Genomic DNA, 21223 nt, shown 5'->3' on the forward strand with positions numbered 1-21223 from the left:
GAGACAGCCACTTTCAAGAAGAAGAAAGTAGTAATACACTAACTCTAAAATAGTTGTGACTGTTTCTTATAGACCTTATACAATAGATTGATTTGGTGTCTGGTTTTCAGTTCAGTTGATCCTAGGGAAAAAAAAAAGAATCCAAGATTCAGATAACTTGGATTACACAAAATAAAAGTCATTTGTTAAATAATCAAGAGAAAGAGTCATGCTGAGTCCAGCACATCGGGGTAAGTTATTATCTGTGGATGAGAACAAGCTTTGGCAGGTACTTCAGAGTACAATTGAACAGCTTTGAAACTCCTGTGCTCAAACTCTTGAACAGTTGAGAGACCCATGATCTAAGATCAACTGTGCTTACCTTCACAGTTTGATATTCTATTCTAACTTCTATTTCAATTTTAAGAACAGAGCACCTCTACTAAAATATGTGGTGAGAAGATTATGGCTTAGATTTAAATTAAGTCTTCCTATCTAAAAACAAATACTATATTAAAGAAACTATTTTATTTTAACATTTGTTTTCCACTGGACTTCAAAAAATGAATCTTGTCTTCAACAACAGACTAGAAATGTCATAAACAAGGCAGACTATCAGTACTTCAAAATGAGGAACGAACACAGAAGGCAATAGTTTTACTCAAATCTTCTGAATACATAATTTTAAGATGAAAATCTAAAATCAGATGCATTCTATTATCTCAAAACAGCCATGAGCTATGGAATGGTAGAATATGTTCAACAGTTATTTTTGATAGGGGAATAAATCAGAGAATAGCGTGTTTCTTTTGAATGATTAATGAAGAAAAAAATAACAAAATCTGTATCATCCTGAAGAATAGCTACTACTTCTGTGATTTCAGAGAAATGATGAAATTTTTTTCTTCATGGCAGAGGTATCACAACTCATTTTTTCCTCATCTTCATACAGTAAATTTAATTAAAGATTCTTATATGCGAATACTGTAGCTACATCATTTCTGCCATGCTCTCTTGCTACTTAAATTCCCCCCAGCAAACCCTCAGCTTACTGTCAAGTTCATTATTTCTCATTTAGTAATGATCTCTCCCTCTCTCTCTCTCTCTCTCTCTCTCTCTCTCTCTCTGTGTGTGTGTGTGTCTCTCTCTCTCTGTGTGTCTCTCTCTCTGTCTCTTTGACTCTCTCTCTCTCTTTCTCTCCCCCCTCTCTCTGTAGTGTGTGTGTGTGGGGGGGTGTGGATGTGTGAGTCAATTTAATGTAGTTTACACATGCATGGGAACAGAGATCCACTTGGGATTGAATAAACTATCAGTTGTCTTGTTTCTTCCTGTTTCAGAATATATTCATTTTCAATATCTTTTCATTGATGGGTGGTCTTATAAAATTTTCATAAAGATTCTCTAAAAACATAGCTGTGAAGGCATGGGAGAATTAAGCAGAACTCTGAAGCTCACTGAATATCCTCTCAAGCCAAATGCTGAAGTGTCAAGCTGAGCGCTAAAGTGTCATCTTTTATTTGAGACCCCATTTCATAAAATAAGTTGAAGGGCATTTAACAGACATATCAGAAGTTGGTTTAGAAACAACTTACTGATGCACAAATGAACACACAGACATTTAACCAATACACACAAAGACACACACACACACACACACACACACACACACACACACAATCTCAAGCTCTGAAAAATAATCTAAAGATATTGCCATAATTAGTTTGTCAGGAAAACATTTTCTCTTCTGATTTTTGTATGTCTGTGTTACTTGATGTATGTATACATGTTTGCTCACATGTGTGTCAATGTGCACATGTATACATGATACAGGCCCATCAATAATGTTTGGAACAATTTGCAATCAGTCCTTAATCTTATGGCTATGTTGTATATGGAGATACAGGTAGGCTGCTACCCATACCTTACCTTTAAATGCATCTTGGGGATTCACATTTGTGAAGCAGACACTTAGCCAGTAAGCTATCTCCTCCTTAGCCTAAGGATTTTTCTTTTTAAATGTTCCCAAAGAACCAATGACTGTCATGGTGTTTCATTTTTTTCTATAATGACTAAAATATCAATTTACTTAGAATACTAAATTCTAAGGGATAATATAGACTCAAAAATCAAGAAGTTAACAAAATTGAAGGAGAGGTAGATGAACTCTGAGACAGATAGAGATATCTTGGTCAAAGGCTTAGAAGGTGTCACAGTAAAAATACAGTTTAAATACTGGCTTAAGAAGCACAGTAAGAGGAGGCAGAGGCAGGCAGATCTCTGTGAGTTCAAGGCCACCCTGATCTATAAGGAGTGTTGCAGGACATCCAAGGTTACACAGAGTGTTAAGCACAGGTACAAGGGGAACATAACCAAAACAACCAAACAAGAGGCACAATAGGACAATATTCCCTACAACCACCATATACCTTAATTTCCCCAAATCCTTATGGAAGTTTCCCAACATTGATGACAAGCTATGCCATGATTTAAATTCTACAGACGATTGACCATAGTGGACTAAAATAAAAAAAAATAATAATCAAAGATAAATGTCAAAAGAGCTACATAATTAAATATTGAAAAGTAAATATTTGGAAATTAGGCAGTGTGTTTGTAAACAGCCCACAATAAAAAAACAAAACAATGTAGACAATATTTACAGTAATAATGAAAATAAGACATATTAAAAGTCATTCTTTGAAGGAATTATGCATATTATAAAGATGTATTGATAACGGGTCCTCATTCTTAGACTCCCCACACCAAAAGGCTCAAGCAGGTAACTACAAGTTTAGGATCAGACTGCATAAACAAAAAAACAAATCAAGTTCTAATTACAGTTAATCTACCTAAATTTTAAGATGTTACATGAAATGAATAAGTCTTAAAGAGAAATTCATACATCTGAATATATATTAATTAGCAAATAACATGTGAACAGAGAAAGTTGTATTTTATATAACATCTATTATATTTAATATCTATTATATATAATATATTGCTTATATGATATGATACATCATATATATGTGTATGTAGCAATAATTAAAAATACAAAGGCAATTAAATTAATAGATAGCAATGGGGAACATGGAAGGCTTTAGACGGGAGGGAAGAGGCATGAGCAATCATGTAATTATAAATAAAAAGATAATTAATTTATCATAATTAGCACTAATATCATAAGAACTGTCACATTTTGAGAATCAAAAGATGTTAAAAATGTAAAAAAATTACATCCTGGTGACATGTGTTGCCATCAATATTATCAAAGTGTCATTCAAAAATTAAGACACCACCCTACTCCATACACACACACACACACACACACACACACACACACACACACACACACACACACACATATATATATATATTCAATTTAAAATCAAAAGAGACCTTACAGGTGCTTCTGTAGAGTGAGAAAGGATGGTAGATAGAAAACATCTCGGGAGGAAAGAAAACTGTGATCAGTGACATTGAGATTTGTGGGGCAGGGTATTAACACAGTTGGCAATGAGGACTGTAGAATGAAGAAAAAGAAGAGGGAGCAACTGAAAAAAAAACTTCCCAAAGTAGAGTTCCACATGGACAAGAAGAGGCAGACAGAAATAAAGACCACATGAGATGTAAAGAGAGGGCCAAGACAGCCTCAGATGACTGAATGGAACTGCTTTTGCAACCTTGTCACTGAGTTGAGTTTATTCTCAGTTCACTCCCAGGGAAGGGACACAACTAGGCTTAACTTTCAGAAACCTGTAATTTTCTTTTTTTTTTCTTTTTTTTTATTAACTTGAGTATTTCTTATATACATTTCGAGTGTTATTCCCTTTCCCAGTATCCGGGCAAACATCCCCCTCCCCCCTGTAATTTTCTTAATGAGCCATCAGCTGGTTAAGCTGTATCACAGGGAAAATACAGTATGTATATACATACAAAGAAATTGTTAGATTATATTATTTCCAAAAGAAAAATAGCTATGTTGTGAATAAAAACCCACAGCATTTATTAGATATCATCAGTATCAAACATCAACCATGATGAAGATAGATGATTTATCAATTTATTACTGTTATTATAGTGGCAATAAACACAGAGATAATTTTAAAAACATGACTATTCACCTAAGTTATTTCTTCACTATGTGACAATGATTACACAAAGACTGTTTTGCACAGAAGCATAATTTTTAATTGAAATCAACATAAACTAAGTGGTGCCTTATTGTAACTGCATCTATTATTTTGTAGACATGCTTTTGTGTGCATAGACATGTGTTCATGTGTGTGTACAGAGATCATAGGTCAGCTTTGGATGTAGTAGGTCTTATTGGAATAATATAGTTTGTGAATGAAGATAGGGTCATTCACTCACCGGGAGCTCACCGTGTATGCTAATCATGACCAACCTTCTGGAATATGTCTTCTTTCCATTCCTACAAAGATAGCTACAAGGATGCTTTTATTTTTATTTCAAATGCATTAGTTGATCAATTTCATAAACCATTGAAATTACACCTGAGATTAAACTAGAACATTAATGTTCTAGTTTATGTTCATGTTTTTGCATGGGAGGAGGGGGAGAACTCTACAGTTGACTTACAATATTTCAATATTATATTTTAAAAGCTAAATCAGAGATGGTAATTTTCAAAATAAGCCTAATATTATCTCTGTCATGCTCTATATGAAGAAGGTAACATAGAAGACTGTTTATCCAGGAAGATATGATAGCATGACCCAAGGAACAGCATCTGAGTGATTTTGTTCTCTTTCCAACTAAACAGATTCACAACTTTGGATCACCGTTAAAAAATGTCAACTAGTCTAAAAACAGCATGGTTTAAGAACCCCTTTTAACTATCACTTCTAATTTAAGACAAAGAATTTTATACATCTTTTTAAAATAGTATTCTGTGTTTAGTAGAATTCTCCTCGACATATGGTTTCCTAGGAAGTAAAGACATGGGCACTCAATTTTACCTCTTGAGCACAAGCACATCATGTTTTTCCAACTGGAGTAGCTGAAATCAGCCAAGTATGTCTGAATTTCCGTGTGAGACAACACATGAATTTATGAATGTTTCAGTCATTTCCTATATTATGTAATTTTAAAATGCCAGCTTAAAGCCCAAGTTTTATTGGGCTTTATTCCAAATTTATTCCAAATTATTGACCTGGAATAAGAATATGGATCTTGAACAAAATTAATAGACATAATTCACCTCTGAATTATTAGATTGGAAGGTTTGAGTCTGCACTTCAGAGCTTGAAGTCTAGAATTATAAGGATAATATAATTTGTTTATATGACAATGTGAAGCTCATTTAAATAGAAGCAATGTATCTCCTGCTTTCTCAAATTTATTACCAATAGGAAGATTAAAAACATTTTCCTTAGAAAATTCCTTCTTAATTTTTTCTTAGAATATTTCTTGATAATGGAGAGTTTTAGTCATATAACTTCTTTATAAGTCTCTTAACATTTCCAGTTACTGACATGAAAAATTGTAATCTAGGTTGAGCCTATGTAAATAACAAAGTCTTTGCAAAATTTCTATACAAACTAAGCATATTCTATTAGGACATATGATACAATGACAAAGAGAGATTCCTTTGAGCTCATTTAATTCTTCTCTTTCATCATACTGAGAAGTGAGTAATACTGTGGAATAGAACACCATTACAGCATATTTATTGAATTTTCTTCAATTCCTCGAGTACACAAATGCAACATGATTAGATGAATACATATAGAACTGCATTATAAATTATACTTATCCATCACATATTTCCACTCTATTTGGAACATTGTTTATAAAAATCACCTTAAGTAGTCAATGACATAATTTCAAAACAGAGTTCATTTTTTTTTATTTTTTCAGGAAAAAGTAAAACTTTCCACAAACATTATTTGATTTCAATGGAAACAAATTTAATTTGAATAGTCATAAAATAGTTTTGATCAAGATGCACACTTGTGAGCTGTCATCTGAGTCCATTCCATAATCTTAATCAAAGAACAACGCTGCATTTTGTGGAGGCACAGAAGAGAATAAAAATGATTTGTCACTGTTCAGTGGATGTTTTTTCATATTTAGTAATATATCTTATTATTCATACAGGGGAAAAAGAAAGTTTATTTTCACAGAGCACAGATACATCTTGAAGAACTTAACAGAATTACATTTCTTCACAAACAATGATTTTGACAACACCAAGTAAGATATTTTAGGAGATGAAAGTGTAATATAGGAACTCAGTTTTCTCTGTGTCCTTACCATACAAGGTCTTTCTTTTTAAACATAATAAATGCATTAATTATTTGATAATTTCAAGAGTGCATGCAATGTATTTTGATTATATTTACCTCCCAACCTGCCCACTGATTGCTCCAGTTTCCACTCTCAACTTCATCATATCTTTGCCAAATTAATATCTCATTTAACCAATTACTTCTGCACATATGTACTTTTGGTGGCACCATTTAGTGAAGCATCATAGACCGATCAAGAATAATATCACTTAGGAAACTTGACTCTTCTTCCCCTAGCAGCTATCAAGTGTTGTAACTCCTCTTTTGTGGGTAGAACCCTAGTTATTCTCTCTAACCTACAAGCTCGAAGGTTGATCGCCTTGATCTCCTTAAGGTCCTGTGCAAGTAACCATAGCAGCTGTGACTTTAGGAGTTTCTGGTCATGCCATATCCTTAATGCCAGTTATCGCAGACCTCTGATTTTCACAATCTTTTCAGTCTTTATTCTGCAATGTTTTCTTAACCTTGTGAGAAAGATGTGTGATAAATGTGACCCATTTATGGTAGAATACTTCATGGATTCATTTTATCTGAACTTTGTCCAGTTGTGAGTTTTTCTGTTAGACACTATTCTCTGCACAATGAAGCTTCTTAGAGTGGGGCTGAGAGATGAACTAATATTCATAAAATACATGCATTTAGAGAGCTATATATCTATTATAGATATATCAACATCTATCTATCTATCATTTTCTATCTATCTAAGATTGATCTATCTCTGTCTTCCTTACTAGTCTGATTTATTTTCTTTTATTTATTTACTCAGAAAAAATAGCAATTTATTTTTCATAATGGAAAACAATAGATTTTATTTGCATATTTACTCATTTAAAATATAAATGTGCTAAGTGCTTATCTAAAGGGTTGTGTATATAATTACATAAAATCTTTGCAGGTGTCAGTCCATTTATTTCTTATATACTCCTCTGGTAAAGTTCTATCAGTATTCAGCTTTTTGTAATGGAGCACCAAGGCTAATGAAAAAGATGTATTTATTGAGAGTGTGTGCAACAAAAATCCAAGGCTTCTCCTCCACCCAAACATTTAGCAATAATTATATTTTTTAAGTTTTATATGAGTAATATATTTAAATCATTCCCTCCTTACATCCTCACCCCTGCCATTCATCCTATGTCCATCAGAAGTTCTCAACTTAATGACACTTTCCTCTTTAATTGTTATCCATATGTGTGTATGTGTGTACATGTATCTTATTCAAAATTATGCATCCAAAATAGAAATAAATGCAGATATATCATAATAAATATTGATGAATATAGGTGTATACAACCTGCTGAGTCAACTCAGATTTGCTCATATTCATATAAGCCCAACATTTGGGAATGTATTTCAGTTGTGCTTTCCTGGGAGAATATTCAATCTCCTCCACAACCAGCCAATCATTGCCTATAATTAATTATTCATCTAAGGCTGAGGCCTTGTGACATTGGGATGTTAACATTTGTGATCATTGTAAAATAGGAAAGATACATGTCAAAATATAAAAACCCAAAAGATTAAATATTTCCTAAATTCCTGATGAATTTGACTGTGCTTTTTATAATTTTCTCATTTAAAAATTAACACAATGTTTTGTGTCATATTCTTTCCCCTTCCACACCCTACTGATTTATTCACTAAGAAAAAAGATTTAGTCAACCCATCAAAATGATTTAATTTCTTTAAACATATAGGAAAAATGAAATAAATTTAGGATGAAGAAAGTGTATTCCTATAAGACTTTTACATATATTTATACAGCACATGTGAAAATGTAATTTTTGTCTAAAAGGGGATGTGTATGAAAGGATATATAATTCAGAATCACAAGTTTAACACAGATTTGATCATATCTTCTTTACTGTTGTTCACAAATAGAAAATCATCTTAAAACAGGCCTATTCTGGGTCTGTTATTAATAAAGTTTCTAGACATAACAAAAACATTGTTGCTTTGCACATAGATAACTATATACATATTTCTTCAAGATACAAACTTCACCCCCAATAGGCCCGTGTTTATCATCATGAACAAAACTCAACTCTAAGTGGATCAAAGGCCTCAACCAAAAACCAAAAACACTGAAGCTGATAGAAGAGAAAGTTTGAAACAGCCTTGAGTTCCTTGGTACAGAAAAAGACTTCCTGAACAGAACTGTGTTAGAATAGGAATTAAGATCAACAACTAATATATGGGATTGTATAAATTCAAAAATCTTCATAACAAAATCACAGTGGTTCAGACAAAGCCATAGACTATAAAGTGGAAAAGGATTTTTCATAAACTATATAGTCGATAGAGTAATAATATACGAAACATATAAAGAACTCAAAAAACTAGATATAAGGGGAAAACATTTTCATGTTATATTTTTAATGGTTTTTTTATTTATTCACCTTTGAAATGTTGTCCGTCTTCCCAGTCTCCCCTCTGCAAACCCTCCATCCCACCATCCCTCCCTTTGTCTGTATAAGTGTACTCTCCCACCCACCCAATCTGGCCTCACTGCTTTAGCATTCCCTATGCTGGGGCATCAAGCCTCAGCAGGACCAAGGGCTTCTCCTCCCATTAATGCCACATAAGGCCATCCTCTGCTACCTATGCAGCTGGAGCCTTAGACCCATTCATGTGTACTTTTTAGTTGGTGGTGTAGTCCCTAAGAGCTCTGGGGTGTCCGGTAGCTTGATATTGCTATTCTTCCTACAGGGTAGCTTGATATTGCTATTCTTCCTATGGGGTAGCTTGATATTGCTATTCTTCCTACGGGGTTGCAATCCCCTTCAGTTCCTTCCATCTTTTAATTAACACCTAGCATACTTTTATAAAAGAATATATGTCATAATATATCATAATTTTCTTTTGGTGTTTGGGTTATATCACTCAGAGTGTTCTGTTTTTTTTAGCTGAACCTGTTTGCCTAAAAATATGTCATTTTTTTAAAGCTGAAAAAGTACAGACTATGTAAAGAGGAAAACTCTAGATGGGCTTCACACGAATCTCCCTGAGAAGGTAAAATTGAATAAATGTTGCAGATGGACCGGGGGCAGATGGGACTGGGAAGGATGAGAGTCAGCTGGAATATGGGGCTATTGAATATGCTGTGGGAACTGAGTGCAGGGGAATCTATGAGGGTATCCTTCATGGAGGAATCCTCACACTAAAGGATATGGGGTGCAAGCTTACCATCTTTTGTAATAAGGACCAATTTCCAATCGTATATATGTGTATATTATATTATATTATATTATATATTATACATGATATTATATAAATATGTGTATTATAAGTGATCTGACACACACACATATATATTCATATATATATATACATATATACACAAATAACTGACAGGGTAGTACAGTGTAGTTCTTTTACTAAGGACAACATCCACACACCTCACTGAAGTGATTGAGATAATGTGGAATTGGAGACTTCACCCCTATGTTCTACTCTCTTCTGCATGAGAAGATACGCTGTAAGCTTTGTAAGAAAAATCTGGACACCAACTCAGTTACAAACTCTTTGATCTACAAACTGTTCTGCCTAGAAAATATGCTGAAGTGATAGTGGGTCATAATATGAATGAGTGACCAACTAAGTTTGGTTTAACTTTAGGCCCATCCACTAGAAGAAGTCTACTCCCTACACTCCCTACTCCCTGGCTTCTATGCCAGGAAGCAGAGAGTCCGTAGTCCAGAGACCTAGGGCAGGATCAAATACTACTTTAAAACAAAACAGAAAAAAATCAATGAAATTATTCGTAATAATATTCTGCTCTACTGACTGATTGACCAGTGTCTTCTTCAGACCTCATCAGAGAGGCTTTCTCTAGCAGCAGATGAGAGGTGGCACAGAGAACCAGAAACATTTGTGAAGAAAGAATCCAAATGGGAAGTCTATCTGGTCTCTCCCCTAGGAGATTGCAGAAGTCTGAGTAAGATGGGGAGGAAAGTTCGTAGGAGTCAGAATGGAGAAAGACCACCAGTAAAACGTGGCCTACTGAATTCACTAAGCAGGAGTCATTCTCTTACCAGCTTACAGAGATTGAAGCAGCAAGCAAGGGGCTTGAGGGTGGTGGGGGGCTCATAACAGTGGGAGTGAGTCTGCCTTTTATTCTTCTGCCAGCTCTTGGGATTCTTTTCTTCCTGTGGGTTGCCTTCTCCAGTCTTGTTATGGGACCTTTGACTTGTCTTACTGTACTTTGATTTCTCCAGTTTGGTTCTTATCTCTTGGAAGCCTGCTCTTTTCCAGGGTTTTAGATCTGGGGGATAGGGCAAGTACTGGTGGGGACTAGGGCGGATTGGACGGAGGGGAAACAGTGATAGGGATATAATGCATGAAAGCAGAAACTATTTTCAATAAAAATATAGAAAAGAAATAAGATCGTAAGGAGGAGAACTACCATGAATGGAAGCTAACTTTACATAATAGAAACAAGTTCTCAAAGGGCTACATTGTCCACCACATCAGAGCACAATAAGAAATTATCTGTTACCAAGGAAATGGGATCTTAGTAGATGTAAAGTCTTATTATGCCAAGACTTCACACATGAGTAGATTTAGGGTCTACAATTCCCAAAGTTTTCCCATAAATGGGAGAAACAGACCTTTTCGATTCTTTTTATACCCATTCCATCTTTCATACCACACTTCAAAGTACTTTGTTCTAGCATACCAAGGAGAGTATATTATGATATATATTTCATTATTTTTCTACCTGATTGTTTCCATGCTGCTTACTTATTTACATTATCATTTTACTTTTGTGATCCATTTTTGCCACTTGGATAAAAATTCTTTAATGATAAATTTATATTATTTGCTCATTATAATCATGTATTCATTATAAAATATTTAATAATTTTCTGTAACAATTTAATCAATGTTAATTTTGTTTCTTCTTTTCATCAATAGTACTTTGCCTACCTTCCTTGAACGACCTAGAATGTAGTTCTAAGATTATATTAAAACCAGTTGTGAGAAAGGACATTTTGCTCTAGAAAGTTCCATGGACATACTCTAAGCTTAATATTTCCTAAGAGTGCATGTGAGTTGAACTATAATCAAACACAAAACTTACCACAGCAAATGATTAAAGAGAATAGCAAAAGTAGAAGGTGAATAGGGCTCTGAGGCTAGCTCTCTTTAAAACCACATATAAAAATATTCTAAAAGGGCATTTAGTTTTATAATTTACGGTGACTAGCGAAGTAGGGATAGATTTGCATTTTAAGTTGTTTTGTTTTGTGTTAATTCGCCTTCTAAATTAAATTTTTCTTAGAAATGTTATTGAACCATTTATAGTTATTGCAAGATAACTTCTTTCTTTTATATTTAGCTCAATGTTGACCAAGTTAAATATAGTTGATTTTTGTTTGTTGGTTTTGTATTTGATCTATACACAAATAAATATGCATTTGACAGTTTATTTGATATTTTCTGTATATGTAACTAAGTGTCTACAAATTAATGAATTTTCCCTTTTCCCACCTAGTGTTTCTTTATTTTTCTTTCATGAAAATTATAGGTAGTTTTAAAGAGAATAAATTTGTATTTTTGATTCTTTTTCTCGCTCTTGCTTCTTATATAACAGAGTAGACTGAGGATGTCTTTCAAATCTATTGCTATTAGAACAAGGAAATACTCACACGGTCTCTTTTTTTCTTCCTCCTCAGCATTTTAGATGCAATAGCAAAATGATTATGAAAGGGAAGAAATATACCACATACTAGAATCAAGGTATGAGCACATAGATCCTTCTATGAATGTATAGAGACAATCGCTATGTAAAATCATATTTTAATAATGAAGTCTAATAATGCAAATATCACTTTTACTTCTCCACATAAACTGCTGAGTCTTACCCAAGTCCTACCCAAGCTGTTCAAGTACATCACTTGTGCTTAACCCAGTGCATTTCCTTCTTTATACTAACTGTCCTTGGACCTATGCCTGGAAGCTTCTACTTTCTGTACTATCTGATCTTCCAAGCTTACTGATTCAAACCAGCTTCTCTCACCATCTGTCTGAAATGTATTGCCTGACCTCATACTAAATGGGCAACATGTTCTAACCTTCTGGCCGCTTCTCATTCCATGGCTCTTTCTGTCTTTATCTGTGCCAAGCTGGTTCTCTCAGAAACAGGTCTCTGTCAAACTGTGCTAGTAACAGAAACAGGTCTCTGTCAAACTGTGCTAGTAAAACTGTCATACACAAATACCAGCCACCATATACCATAACATCCCCACTTTTAACCTCTCACTACTCTTTTTTTGCATTTTTATTGAATATTTTATTTACATTACAAAGTTATCCTCTTTCCCAGTTTCTCATCCATAAACTCCCTCCTCCTCCCCATACCCCTTCGACTATGAGGATGTTCCTTCACCCATCCACCAACCCCTTCACGCCTCCCTGGCCTAACATTTACCTACCAATTGGGGGGGGGGGGTGTCAAGTGATATTCTTCCCATTGGTGCCCAACAAGGAAATCCTGTGCTGCATAATGCAACTGCAGTCATGGGTCTCTCCATGTGTACTCTGTGGATGGTGGTTTAGTCTCTGGGAGCCATGGTTGCTTGGTATTGTTGTTCTTATGGCGTTGCAAACCCCTTCAATTCCTTCAATCTTTTCTCTATCTCCTCCAATGGGGATCCCATTCTCGGTTCAATGATTGTCTGCTAGCTTTTTCCTCTGTATGCTCTGTCATGCTTTGGAAGAGCCTTTCAGGATACAGCTATGTCAGGCTCCTGCCAGCATGCACTTATTGGCATCAAAAATATAGTCTGGATTTGGTGGCTGTATGTATATGGGCCGGATTCCCAGGAGGGGCAGTTTCTGGATGGCCTTCTTATCAGTATCTCCTCCAAACTTTGTCTCCATATCTCATCCTATGAATATTTTTCTTTCCCCTTTCTCAAACGGATATCTTGGGTAATCCTAGATTTAGGCTAATATCCACTTATAAGTGAGTGCATAGAATATGTGTTTTGGGTTACCTCACTCACAATGATATATTCTAAGTTCCATCCACTTGCCTATGAATTTCATGCAGTCATTATTTTTAGTAGATCAGTAGTATTCAGTGATGTAAGTGTACCACATTTTTGTATCCATTCCTCAGTTGAGGGACATCTGGGTTCTATCCAGCTTCTGGCTGTTATAAATAAGGCTGCTATAAATATAGTGGAACATGTGTCCTTGTTATATGTTGGAGCATCTTTTTGATATATGCCCAGAAGTATTATAGCTGGGTCCTCAGGTAGTGCAATGCCCAATTATCTAAGGAACTGATTTCCACAGTGGTTGTAACATGATTTCCAGACTGATTTCCAGAGTGGTTGTACCAACTTGCACTCCCACCAACAATGGAGAAGTGTTCTTCTTTCTCCACATCCTTGCCAGCCTCTGTTGTCACCTGAATTTTTTTTATTAGCCATTCTGACTGGTCTGAGGTGGAAACTCAGGGGTGTTTTGATTTGCATTTCAATTATGACTAAGGATGTTGAACATTTCTTTAGGTGTTACCAACCATTCGATATTCCTCAGTCGAGAAATTTTTTTTTTATTAACTTGAGTATTTCTTATATACATTTCGAATGTTATCCCCTTTCCCGGTTTTCGGGCAAACATCCCCCTCCCCCCTCCCCTTCCTTATGGGTGTTCCCCTCCCAACCCTCCCCCCATTGACGCCCTCCCCCCATAGACTAGTTCACGGGGGGTTCAGTCTTAGCAGGACCCAGGGCTTCCCCTTCCACTGGTGCTCTTACTAGGATATTCATTGCTACCTATGGGGTCAGAGTCCAGGGTCAGTCCATGTATAGTCTTTAGGTAGTGGCTTAGTCCCTGGAAGCTCTGGTTGCTTGGCATTGTTGTACTTTTGGGGTCTCGAGCCCCTTCAAGCTCTTCCAGTTCTTTCTCTGATTCCTTCAACAGGGGACCTATTCTCAGTTCAGTGGTTTGCTGCTGGCATTCGCCTCTGTATTTGCTGTATTCTGGCTGTGTCTCTCAGGAGCGATCTACATCCGGCTCCTGTCGGTCTGCACTTCTTTGCTTCATCCATCTTGTCTAATTGGGTGGCTGTATATGTATGGGCCACCTGTGGGGCAGGCTCTGAATGGGTGTTCCTTCAGTCTCTGTTTTAATCTTTGCCTCTCCCTTCCCTGCCAAGGGGATTCTTTTTCCTCATTTAAAGAAGGAGTGAAGCATTCACATTTTGATCATCTGTCTTGAGTTTCGTTTGTTCTAGGGATCTAGGGTAATTCAAGCATTTGGGCTAATAGCCACTTATCAATGAGTGCATACCATGTATGTCTTTCTGTGATTGGGTTAGCTCACTCAGGATGATATTTTCCAGTTCCAACCATTTGCCTACAAATTTCATAAACTCGTTGTTTTTGATACCTGTGTAATATTCCATTGTGTAGATGTACCACATTTTCTGTATCCATTCCTCTGTTGAAGGGCATCTGGGTTCTTTCCAGTTTCTGACTATTATAAATAAGGCTGCGATGAACATAGTGGAGCACGTGTCTCTTTTATATGTTGAGGCATCTTTTGGGTATATGCCCAAGAGAGGTATAGCTGGATCCTCAGGCAGTTCAATGTCCAATTTTCTGAGGAACCTCCAGACTGATTTCCAGAATGGTTTTACCAGTCTGCAATCCCACCAACAATGGAGGAGTGTTCCTCTTTCTCCACATCCTCGCCAGCATCTGCTGTCACCTGAGTTTTTGATCTTAGCCATTATCACTGGTGTGAGGTGAAATCTCAGGGTTGTTTTGATTTGCATATCCCTTATGACTAAAGATGTTGAACATTTCTTTAGGTGTTTCTCAGCCATTCGGCATTCCTCAGCTGTGAATTCTTTGTTTAGCTCTGAACCCCATTTTTTAATACGGTTATTTGTTTCCCTGCGGTCTAACTTCTTGAGTTCTTTGTATATTTTGGATATAAGGCCTCTATCTGCTGTAGGATTGGTAAAGATCTTTTCCCAATCTGTTGGTTGCCGTTTTGTCCTAACCACAGTGTCCTTTGCCTTACAGAAGCTTTGCAGTTTTATGAGATCCCATTTGTCGATTCTTGATCTTAGAGCATAAGCCATTGGTGTTTTGTTCAGGAAATTTTTTCCAGTGCCCATGTGTTCCAGATGCTTCCCTAGTTTTTCTTCTATTAGTTTGCGTGTGTCTGGTTTGATGTGGAGGTCCTTGATCCACTTGGACTTAAGCTTTGTACAGGGTGATAAGCATGGATCGATCTGCATTCTTCTACATGTTGCCCTCCAGTTGAACCAGCACCATTTGCTGAAAATGCTATCTTTTTTCCATTGGATGGTTTTGGCTCCTTTGTCAAAAATCAAGTGACCATAGGTGTGTAGGTTCATTTCTGGGTCTTCAATTCTATTCCATTGGTCTATCTGTCTGTCTCTGTACCAATACCATGCAGTTTTTATCACTATTGCTCTGTAATACTGCTTGAGTTCAGGGATAGTGATTCCCCCTGAAGTCCTTTTATTGTTGAGGATAGCTTTAGCTATCCTGGGTTTTTTGTTATTCCAGATGAATTTGCAAATTGTTCTGTCTAACTCTTTGAAGAATTGGATTGGTATTTTGATGGGGATTGCATTGAATCTGTAGATTGCTTTTGGTAAAATGGCCATCTTTACTATATTAATCCTGCCAATCCATGGGCATGGGAGATCTTTCCATCTTCTGAGGTCTTCTTCAATTTCTTTCCTCAGTGTCTTGAAGTTCTTATTGTACAGATCTTTTACTTGCTTGGTTAAAGTCACACCGAGGTACTTTATATTATTTGGGTCTATTATGAAGGGTGTCGTTTCCCTAATTTCTTTCTCGGCTTGGTTCTCTTTTGTATAGAGGAAGGCAACTGATTTATTTGAGTTAATTTTATACACAGCCACTTTGCTGAAGTTGTTTATCAGCTTTAGTAGTTCTCTGGTGGAACTTTTGGGATCACTTAAATATACTATCATGTCATCTGCAAATAGTGATATTTTGACCTCTTCTTTTCCGATCTGTATCCCCTTGATCTCCTTTTGTTGTCTGATTGCTCTGGCTAGAACTTCAAGAACTATATTGAATAAGTAGGGAGAGTGTGGGCAGCCTTGTCTAGTCCCTGATTTTAGTGGGATTGCTTCAAGTTTCTCTCCATTTAGTTTAATGTTAGCAACTGGTTTGCTGTATATGGCTTTTACTATGTTTAGGTATGGGCCTTGAATTCCTATTCTTTCCAGGACTTTTATCATGAAGGGGTGTTGAATTTTGTCAAATGCTTTCTCAGCATCTAATGAAATGATCATGTGGTTCTGTTCTTTCAGTTTGTTTATATAATGGATCACGTTGATGTTTTTCCGTATATTAAACCATCCCTGCATGCCTGGGATGAAGCCTACTTGATCATGGTGGATGATTGTTTTGATGTGCTCTTGAATTCGGTTTGCCAGAATTTTATTGAGTATTTTTTCGTCGATATTCATAAGGGAAATTTGTCTGAAGTTCTCTTTCTTTGTTGTGTCTTTGTGTGGTTTAGGTATAAGAGTAATTGTGGCACATAGAAGGAATTCGGTAGGGCTCCATCTGTTTCAATTTTGTGGAATAGTTTGGATAATATTGGTATGAGGTCTTCTATGAAGGTTTGATAGAATTCTGCACTAAACCCGTCTGGACCTGGGCTCTTTTTGGTTGGGAGACCTTTAATGACTGCTTCTATTTCCTTAGGAGTTATGGGGTTTTTTAACTGGTTTATCTGTTCCTGATTTAACTTCGATACCTGGTATCTGTCTAGGAAATTGTCCATTTCCTGAAGATTTTCAAGTTTTGTTGAATATAGGTTTTTATAGTAAGATCTGATGATTTTTTGAATTTCCTCTGAATCTGTAGTTATGTCTCCCTTTTCGTTTCTGATTTTGTTAATTTGGACGCACTCTCTGTGTCCTCTCGTTAGTCTGGCTAAGGGTTTATCTATCTTGTTGAGAAATTTTTGTTGAGCTCCGTACCCCATGTTTTAATAGGGTTATTTGATTCTCTGGAGGCTAACTTCTGAATTCATAGTAGCCCAATATTAGATGGAGGATTGGTAAATCTTTTCCCAATATGTTGATTGATATTTTGTACTAATGACAGTTCAATTTTATGAAGTCCCATTTGTCGATTCTTGATTTTAGAGCATATGCCAGTGATGTTTTGTTCAGGAAAATTTCCTCAGTGCCTATGTTTGAGGATCTCCCCATTTTTTCTATTACTTTGAGTGTATCTGATTTTATGTGAAGGTCCTTGATCCACCTGGACTTAAGCTTTGTACATGGTGATAAGAATGGATCGATCTGCATTCTTCTACATGCTGACCTCCAGATGAACCAGCATCATTTGTTGAAAATGCTACTGTTTTAGCACTGGATGGTTTTATTTCCTTTGTCAAAGATCAAATGACCACAGGTGTGTGGGTCCATTTTTGCTTCTTCAATTCTATTCCATTGATCTTCCTGTCTGTCTCTGTACCAATACCATACATTTTTTTTTATCACTATTGCTTTGTCTTATTGCTTGAGATCACTTCAAGGATGGTGATTTCCCCAGAAGTTACTTCATGGTTGAGGACAGTTTTCACTATCCTGGGTTTTTTTGTTATACTAAATGAATTTTCATATTGCTTTTTCTAACTCTATGAAGAATTGAGTTGGAATTTTGATGCTGATTGCATTGAATCTGTAGATTGCTTTCAGCAAGATGGCCATTTTTAGTATTAATCCTGCCGATCCATGAGCTTGGGAGATCATTCGGTCTTCTGAGATTATCTTCAATTTCTTTCTTCAAAGACTTGAAGTTCTTGTCATACAGATCTTTCACTTGCTTGGTTAGAGTCACATAGACGTATTTTATGTTATTTGTGACTATTGTGAACAGTGTCATTTCCTAATTTCTTTCTGACTGTTTATCCTTTGAATAGAGGAAAACTATTGATTTGTTTGAGTTAATTTTATACCCAGACGATTTGCTGAATTTGTTTATCAGCTGTAGGAGTTCTCTGGTGGAAATTTTGGGCTCACTATTTATATTATCATATCATCAGCAGATAGTCATATTTTGAATTCTTCCATTTCATGGAGGTGGCTGTGCAGCGACGGTGGCCCGGGCGGCAGACTTTCTGAAAGGCTTGCCCGTCTACAACAAGAGCAACTTCAGCAAGTTCCACGAGGACTCCGTGTGCAAGGCCTCGAACCGCCGTCCCTCAGTATACCTGCCGACTGGAGAATACCCGTCAGAGCAGATCACCATGACAGAAAAGACGAACATCCTACTGCGGTACCTGCACCAGCAATGGGACAAAAAGAACGCCGCCAAGAAGAGAGACCAAGAGCAGGTGGAGGCGGAGGGCGAGAGCTCAGCGCCACCCTGTAAGGTGGCCGGGACTGACAGCCCCGACATGCCCGAGGACACCTAGGTCCTGTGAATCACCCATCGTCTGTCAGCTGTGTCCGCTCCCACCCAGGTGTGTAAGCGCAGTCCGCCTCCTACATCCAGTCCACGCCCTCCAATCTCATAGGACCCATGTATTTATTTTCCTTGAGTTTATTCATGCTGTAACTCGTGTCAAGCATTGGTTAAAGGGACATCAAGCCCAGCCGCGAGGTGTCGGTAGATGCTTTTTAAAGCACAGTGGTGTCCCCCACCTGCAGCAAGACCTCGTCGGGGGCCAGAGCCTAGGGAGGGCTGGGCCCCCAACACACCGACCGGCCTTATCGCTCCTTCCCACCCACAGGCCCGGCACCCAGGTCCCTTCGTGCCCAGGCCTCACTCTGAGCCTTCGCCAGGGCAGGAAAGAGCTGGCCCCTCTGGATCTTTCTCTTTTATCATTTATCATGGACTAGCCCGTGCTCCACGTCCACACCAATAAAAGGACCTTTCCTTAAAAAAAAAAATTCTTCCATTTCAATTTGCATCACTTTGACCTCCTTTTGTTGTCTAATTGCACTGTCTAGCATTTTGAGCACTACATTGAACAGGAAGGGAGAAAGTTAGTGCCTGATTTTCATAGCGCTGCTTCAAGTTTCTCTCCATTTAGTTTGATGTTGGCTACTGGTTTGCTTTATATTGCTTTTACTATGTTTAGGTATGGGCCTTGAATTCCTGATGTTTACAATACTTTTAACATGAAGGGGTGTTGAATTTTGTCAAGTGGTTTCTCAGCATCTAATGAGATAATCATGTGGTTTTTTTCTTTGAGTTACTTTACATAGTGGATTACATTGTTGGATTTCTGTATATTGAAACATCCTTACATTCCTGGAATGAAACTTACTTGATCATGATGGATGATCGTTTTGTTGTGTTCTTGTATTTGGTTTGCAAGAATTTTGTTGAGTATTTTTGTATCGATATTATAAAGGGAAACTGTTGTGAAGTTCTCTTTCTTTGTTGGGTTTTTGTTTGGTTTAGGTATATGTGTAATTGTGGTTTCATAGAAGGAATTCAGTAGATGTCCTTCTTTTTCTATTTTGTGGACTAGTTTGCACAGTGTTGGCATTAGATTTTCTTGAAGGTCTGATAGAATTCTCCACTAAACCCATCTTTTCCTGGGCTCTTTTTGGTTGGGATACTTTTAATGGCCACTTCTATTTCTTGTAGCCACTTTTTTCCTCGACTGCTTTCCTGTACATTGGGTGTATTCTATCTCTCATTCATTCTGTCATATCTTTCACTTATTTTTACTTAATTTTACATCCCAGATTTCACTCAGCTCCCAGTCCAGGCCCCACCCAACTGTTTCAAATGCCATAGCACCTCCCTCACCCCCCTCTCCACAAGGATTTCCCCACTCTGCCAGACTTTTAAACTTCCTGGGACCTCCAGTCCCTTGAGGGACTTTTCTGATTGAACCCAGACCTGGGAGTCATCTGCTGTATACGAATTGGCATCTTTATCTCAGCTGGTCTATATTTGCTGCCTGGTTGGTAATTCATTGTCTGAGAGATCTTGGGAGTCCATGTTAGTTGAGACTATTGGTCTTCCTACAGGTTGCATTCCTCCTCATCTTCTCCAGCTTTTTTCTATTTCATCCAGAGGGGTCAGAAGCTTCTGTTTATCGGTTGGGTGCACATACTTGCATCTAACTCTTTCAGCTGCTTGTTGGATTTTTGGTGGGCAGTCATGATATGTTTCTTTTTCTGAATGCCCCATAGCCTCAGGAATGGGATCCTTCGTGGTCTCTTTTTCAGCTAAAGCCCACTTTAGGCCTGGGACTGGACCTTCTTTTCATTAGGATCATCTCTATTTCCATACTTTCTTTCAGACAAGAATTGTGGGTCAGAGCTGTGACTGTGGTATAGCAATCCGATCACCTACTTGATCCCCTGACTTTCTGCTAGAGGTAGGGTCAGTAAGTTTTCTCTCTCCACAGTAGGACATTTTCTCTAGGGTTCCCCTTTTGAGTCCTGAGAGTCTCTCATTTCCCAGGTCTCTGGTACAGTCCGGAGAGTCCTCCCAACCTCCCTTCTCCTGTGGTCTCCTGGCTCCATTCTTTATGTTGGCCCTCAGGACTTCAGTCCTTTTCCCCTATCTAGTACCAGATCATGTTCCCCTCTCCCTCCACCCGCATTCTCTTTCCTTCCCCTGTCCCTCCCTCCTCTAACGTTGAGGTTGCTTTCTTCTTTCTCCCAAGTGGGACTGAAGAGTCCTCATTGGACCCTTCAGTTTCTTGACATATTTGAGCTTTATGGATTGGATCTTTGGTTTTTTTTTTTTTTTTTTTTTGTAATATCCACTTATTAGTGAGAAAGTACCATGCGTGTCCTTTTGGGTCTGAGTTACCTCACTAAGGATGATATTTTCTAGTTCTATCCATTTGCCTGCAAAACGCAAGATGTCCTTCTTCTTAATAGCTGAGTAGTATTCTGTTGTATAAATAAACCATAT

The 21223-nt window shown here is 37.2% G+C and overlaps 1 pseudogene across 1 annotated transcript; it reads left to right on the plus strand.

Annotated features, from left to right (window-relative positions):
* Positions 1-2137: 2137 nt before the first annotated feature.
* Positions 2138-19015, plus strand: Dda1-ps1 (DET1- and DDB1-associated 1, pseudogene 1; annotated as a pseudogene). Its single transcript, XR_015675221.1, has 2 exons — positions 2138-2228; positions 18418-19015. The product of XR_015675221.1 is annotated as a DET1- and DDB1-associated 1, pseudogene 1 (transcript).
* Positions 19016-21223: the final 2208 nt, after the last annotated feature.

The sequence above is a fragment of the Rattus norvegicus genome, chromosome 2 (genome assembly GCF_021556685.1).
Source record: "Rattus norvegicus strain SHRSP/BbbUtx chromosome 2, alternate assembly SHRSP_T2T, whole genome shotgun sequence".
NCBI classification, from domain to species: domain Eukaryota; kingdom Metazoa; phylum Chordata; class Mammalia; order Rodentia; family Muridae; genus Rattus; species Rattus norvegicus.